Here is a 6812-nt window from a genome sequence, read left to right as displayed (position 1 = left end):
ATCCCATCCATTTTATCGTATCTTCTCTGAACACTTAACGACTAGTCTTGCTTTGAATTCGGACGGTTTACCATTCCCATCCTTTTTTACCTTGAATATCCATTTATTTTTAATTGATTTTTTACCTTCAGGAAGTTTCGTCAATTCCCAAACTTTATTTTTTAATAATGAATTATACTCTCTATCCATTGCTAATTTCCATTGATTTCTATTTTCTGAGGTTAAGGCTTCTGCCACGCTTTCAGGATTTTCGGTCGGCACCAGAAATGCTTTGTGTCTTATCATTCCTGGGAATTCTCTGCTTTTCCGTTCCCTTTGTGGATATCTTCTTTCTTCTGGTGAAGACTGAATGGGTGCTTCATCCATTGAATTACTTTTTACAGAAGTATCCGATTGTGGTTCAAAAAATACGTCATCATCTGTTGATGAAGACTCGAAGCTTTCTTCTTCATTATTTCCCTCTGATTCATCGTTTGGATTTTCTTCAATTCGCTGAGGAATAGTAACATCTTGAAAAATGTTTTGTTCACAATCGAGTGAATTCGTTGTGGAATTTTTCTTTGTTGATTCGTTTTCTGTGTTTTGTTCAACGAAAATCACATCTCTCCCTTTGAGTATCCTTCTTGGATTTTTTGGATTTACTAGTTTGTATCCTTTTGTATTCGAACAGTATCCAACGAAGATGCATTCTTGGGATTTTGCATCAAATTTTGTACGTTTTTCTTTGGGTATATGTAAATAAGCTTTGCACCCAAAAACTCGTAAATGAGACAAATTTGCCTTCCTTCCAGTCCAAACTTCATATGGAGTTGTATTTCTCACGGCCTTGGAAGGAGAACGATTTTTAAGATAAATCGCAGTTTGTACCGCTTCTCCCCAAAATTTGGAATCTAACGAACTATCGTTCAGCATGCAGCGGGCCTTTTCTACAATTGTCCTATTGGCTCTTTCTGCAACGCCATTTTGCTGTGGGGTGTACGGCACAGTAGTTTGATGCCTTATTCCTTTTGTTTTCAAATATTCACTCATATATTCATTTATGAATTCTTTTCCGTTATCAGTTCTGATCATTTTTATATTCTTTCCTTTTTCATTTTCAACCCAAGCTGCAAATTCTTTGAAAGCCATTAAAGCATCACTTTTGTTTTTAAGTAGATAGCCAAACGTCATTGCGGAAAAATCGTCAACTATAACGAAAATGTATTGAGCCCCTGACCAACTGGGAATATTAATTGGTCCACACAGATCAGCGTGTAATAGTTCTAAAAAATCATTTGCTCTCTGTCTAGTTTCGTTGCTAAAAGGTTTTTTGGTTTGCTTACCATTTATGCAGGCAATGCAGGGTGTCCTGTTTATGGATGAATAATTTACTCCAATGGCCAACCCTTTGCGTAATAATGCCATTGATCTGTCGTTTAAATGACCCAATCTCTTGTGCCAAAGGTCTTGACTATCCGAACTTTTTGTCGCAGCATAGACTAAATTTGAGTTTGTGTCTAGCTTATATAAACCGTTCACATTTGAACCGGTGGCTATCGGTTTTCCATAAACTTTAAAATTATTTTTGGAATATATTTTACATTTTTCATCATCGAACAATATATAATGTCCTTTGTTTGCCATATCACTTACAGATAATAGATTCGAGTTTAAACTTGGTACGTGTAAAACATTCAAAATATTTTTGGATTCAGACTGACCTTGTAGTTGTATGGCAACACGTCCGCTACCCGTTGTGTCAAGTGTCGATCCATTTGCCACAGTAATCGTTTGGTTCTGGATTGTATTGAAATCTTGAATACATTCCCGATTGTGGGTCATATGGGTCGTAGCTCCTGAATCAATGTACCAATTATTTTGATTCATACTTGACGAAGATACATTCAGTAAACTCCAATTTCCGTTACTGAAACTTTTTGAATCTTTAGAGACGCGTGTGGAACCGCCAGCTTTCACTTTTTTACACTGAGGTGAAGTGTGTCCAATGCCATTACAAGTAAAGCATCGCATTTGTTTTTTGTAAGAATTTTTACCGAATCGTTTGTAATGCGAATTCGATACAAAAGCGACTTCTGAAGATGTAGAAACGGACCCTTTTTTAACTTCTTCTTGTAGCAATTTATTTTTTATTAAATCCGTTGTTATTTGGGTTCCAGAGCTATCAAGCGCCATTACCATAGGCTTGTATTCTTGAGGAAGCCCTGCCAAAATTATCACAGCTAAAAGTTTATCCTCTATAGGATTTCCAACATCTGTCAGTTTTTGTGCCAAAGAAAGTGCTTCTGCAACATATTCATTCATATTTTGAAAATCGCTATAATCAATTTTTAGAAGAGCTCGCATGAGATTTAAAATTCGAGGTAACCCCTTATCTTCATAAACTTGACTGAGAATTGTCCAAGCATCCTTAGCAGTATTAGCTTGTCTTAAATGTATTTGACAATGAGTTTTGACATTTAAACATATAGTTGCTAATGCTTTTTGATCCTTTTTTACGTCTACAGCCTGTATACTAGTTATGCATTCCCAAAGATCCATTCCTATGAGTGTCATACGCATAAGGAATTTCCAAGACGCATAATTATTAGAACCATCTAGCTTTGGATCGATTGTGGGAATATTTCCCATGAGGTTAACTGTAGTCGTTGAGGAGGAAGAACTGGCTGTCGCTGCGGTAGCCATATTGAAAAAAATGTACGTTACTGCGTACGAATGAGAATAGTTTAGAAATGACTATTTCTTCTTGAAATTCAAACTGTATATAATTTAGAACTTGTTCTTCCAGCTTCTCTGATAGTATAATTATCAGTAGTAATAGAAATAATACATGAAAACTTACAGATTGTGTTTTCAATTCGCCACGTGCTCAACTCGCCAATTTTACTTGTTGTATCTTGAGACTGTGAATAACAACACTTTATAACTCACTATGATTAATTCCTTTTAATCCAGCACTGGGCCCATAACCTGTTAAATTTGGTGCAGTGGTGTATATCATACCAAAGCGTATGGATTTATTAGAATTGTATATTTCCAGTTTGTGAGAGTAGAGAAGAACACAGAACACGTCTATACAGTGTGGCAGCTTGCCAGAGAAGAACTATAAAAGGTTACAATATGTAAATACGCAATAGAGTGATACGAGCATAAACAAAGTAATCAACAGATGTCGCGATTATGTCGATATGGTAGATTTCTACAAAATCGGTGTTGAAGTTAAACAAATTTTTAACTCTTCAAAAGCTTTCTCCGCTTCCTCTGACCAAACAAAACTTTTATTTTCCGTCAAGTCAAAAAGCGGCCTTGCAACAGTGGCATAATTCTTTACAAACCGCGAAAAATAAGTACACAACCCTAAAAAGCTTTTCATTTCCGACTTATTCCTCGGTCTAGGCCACTCCCTGATCATGGAAATTTTCTCCGGATTCGTTTTAACACCTTCCCTAGAAACAATGTGCCCTAAGTATTTCACCTCTGCTTGAAAAAAAGAACATTTTTGAGGAGCCACAAGAAGACCTGCTACGCGTAGTTTATCAAATACCAAATGCAAATTTTGCAGTTCCTCTTCGAACGTCCTCCCAAAAATGATAATATCGTCTAGATAAACGAGACAGTTTCGCCAAGTCAAATCTCCCAAAACATTTTCCATTAACCTCTCAAACGTAGCTGGAGCATTACACAACCCAAACGGCATCACCCTAAACTGCCATAACCCTTCGCCTACTGAAAACGCAGTCTTTTCGCGATCCCTCTCATCCATCTCGATCTGCCAATAACCACTCTGCAGGTCCAAAACCGTAAACCACGAAGATCCCGCAATCGCATTCAGAGTATCATCAATCCGAGGTAAGGGATATGAATCTTTCTTCGTTATGTTGTTTAGCTGGCGATAATCTATACAAAACCTTGTCGAACCATCTTTCTTTTTAACTAAAACCACCGGGGACATCCAACAGCTAACCGATTTTTCAATCACCCCCTGGTTTTCCATGTCCGCAATTAACTGCCGTACTTCGTCCTTTCGCTGAACGGGAACCCTACGGGGAGCTTGTTTAATAGGTGCGTGACCTCCCGTATCTATTCGATGCTTCACTACCTTGCACTTTCCCAACTGCTTTTTATCTTTTGCGAAGACGTCTTGAAATGAAATTAGAAAATTCCTAAAGTCTTCCTTCTCACTCTGGCCCAGGAGTACGGAATTTTCTTCCAAAATCGGAAACAAAAACTCTGGCAAAACCCGGTCTTCAGAATCTCCTGCAATGTCTTCGCCACTTTCCGAAGACCAAGCATCGATAGAACAATCATTAAACCAAATTTTGTCTACTCCGGCAATATGCAAACAGTTATTCTCCAAATCGACCGAACACCTATATCTCGACAGAAAATCCAGCCCTAAAATGCAATCTTCCTCGATATCGACAACGAGAAACCTATGCCGAACGCGTAGTTTTCCGAGCTCAACAAAAGTGCTACGCTCCCCGAAAATCTGAACCCTCTCTGCTGCAACGGATCTAAGATGTATTTCGCCTGACATTGAGAAAAAACCCTCAACTGACGTCCCCTTTAGGAGTGAAACTCGCGAACCGGTATCGACAATGAACTTTCGGGAATGACCATCCAGAAGGCCCATGACGCTAACACCAGACTCGACCGCGACGTTATTAACAGAAGAAATTCGATAGAGGGTATTTTCTTGTATTTGATCGTTTGCAACCCTCTTTACAACGATCCCTTCTGGTTTCCCGAAGCGTTAGTCTTATTCAAAGAACAATTTGAAGAAATATGACCAATTTTTCCGCATTTCCAGCAAGTCAAAGGTCTGCTAAAGTCACGTGGCTGTCCCCCGTATGGACGAAAACGGCGCGTGTCCATCCTCGCACTCTCCTGCGTAGGCTGCTGGGACCTCCAAGAGTCCTGAAAATTTAGAGCTCCCATCGTCACCGCGATCGCGAGTGTCTCGTCCCGTGTGGAACAATTCATCGAAGCAAGAGTAACATCTCTCTTGAGATTGTGGTCCCCGATCGCCTCAAGGAACCTCTGATGCGCTTGTTTATCGCGAAATTCCGGTGTCGCGTCAGGGAAAGCCGAACGGGAAAGAAAACAAATTTGGTTAGCCAAAGCCCGAAGAGACTCTCCCCTACGTTGTCTATAATTAAAGAACCTAAACCGGTCTAGCTGAGCCAAGTGCTCATTGCCATATTGAATATTTAATCGAGAAACAAGCGCGTCAAAGTCGGTACGTTTCGATTCCTCGAGACACGACAGGGCCGTAAGGGCCTCACCCTCAAGAGAGTCTACGAGGGCCAGACTCTTAGTAGTGTCATCCCACTTATTAATCTTTGCCAGGGTAAGAAACTGTGTCAAGTACAGTCTCCATGAACCCGAACCGTTAAATTTTGCGGGCTTAACGCGGTAAAAAGATGGATTAGCATTGCACGGACGCGAACATTGATTGAACGCGCGTGAATCTACGTCACCGGCGGCCTCACGGTTCCCATCCCCTACAAATCTCGCCAAAAGAGAAGTAAGTTGGCAAAGACTGGCCTGATTATTCGCTAACTGTGTTTGCATGGACGTGAACTCCTCCGCTCGAAAATTCGCCTGGTTTTCCAGCAGTCGAGCTTCCAAAGCCGCGAGACGCTCCTCCAAACGAACAGACCGAGTCTGCATCTCGTTCCGCTAGTCGCTTGCTCAGCCGCAGAATCCCACTTCTGACACCAATGTAACGAAGTCTCTATTTCGCTAAATAAATGAACACACTTTCAATAACCGTAATACGCTGCTTTTCGGAGGAAGGCAACTTATCTCTGGCTAAATCGCTTTTATCGCCTTTGACGTCTCCAACGTCCGCTCTCTCTCGTGTTTGTCTTTCGACTCTCTTTCGTTCCAGCGTCGTTTTCCTAACGACGCTGTAACCAACCTGAATCTTCCAACAATTCTATACAACGGGTATACCGACAGACGCGTAACATTAGTATGCCGGTAGACCCGTAACAATATACAGGGTGTCTCAAAATTAGGTTCGGAGCCGAAAATGGGAGGTTCCTGGGATCATTTCAAGCGACATTTTCCTTTGAAAAAATGTCGTCCGCGGCTTCGTTAACGAGTTATTAACGAAAAACACGGACCAATCAGAGCGCGAGCTAGACGCGTGCAGCCCGGCGCGCCGGCAGCCGAGTGTCGGTGGCACGCCGCGATGTCGTAACGAACAAAAGTTTCTCGATGATGTGAATCCTCGCCAATTTCGATAAGCTTTGGATATGTTGTCAATACCATGATTCTGAACAACATTTCCCTTTACAGTTTCTGTCGATCGGCTTTAGTTTACGATATTATTGTAAAAATTTGTAATTGTAAATCGATCGATGTACTATTTCCTATCCGATTTCGATAATCTTTGGATATGTTGTCAATACCATGATTCTGAACAACATTTCCCTTTACAGTTTCTGACGATCGGCTTTACTTTACGATATTATTGCAAAAATTTATAATCGTAAATCGATCGATGTACTATTTCCTGTCCGATTTCGATAAGCTTTGGATATGTAGTCAAGACCATGATTCTGAACAACATTTCCCTTGACGGTTTTCGTCGGTCGGCTTTAGTTTACGATATTATTGTAAAAATTTGTAATTGTAAATCGATCGATGTACATACTATCTCCTCGCCGATTTCGATGAGCTTTATTTCAAAGGAAAAAGATATTTAAAACATCGAATTTATAACATATTTCAAAGTCATCGAAATCGGTGTGGACCCACATCATCGGCAACTTTACCCGAACGATAGAAGAAGCACAAACTTATTG

Source organism: Lasioglossum baleicum, chromosome 16 (assembly GCF_051020765.1).
Source record: "Lasioglossum baleicum chromosome 16, iyLasBale1, whole genome shotgun sequence".
Taxonomy (NCBI): domain Eukaryota; kingdom Metazoa; phylum Arthropoda; class Insecta; order Hymenoptera; family Halictidae; genus Lasioglossum; species Lasioglossum baleicum.
This window is presented reverse-complemented; position numbering follows the sequence as displayed.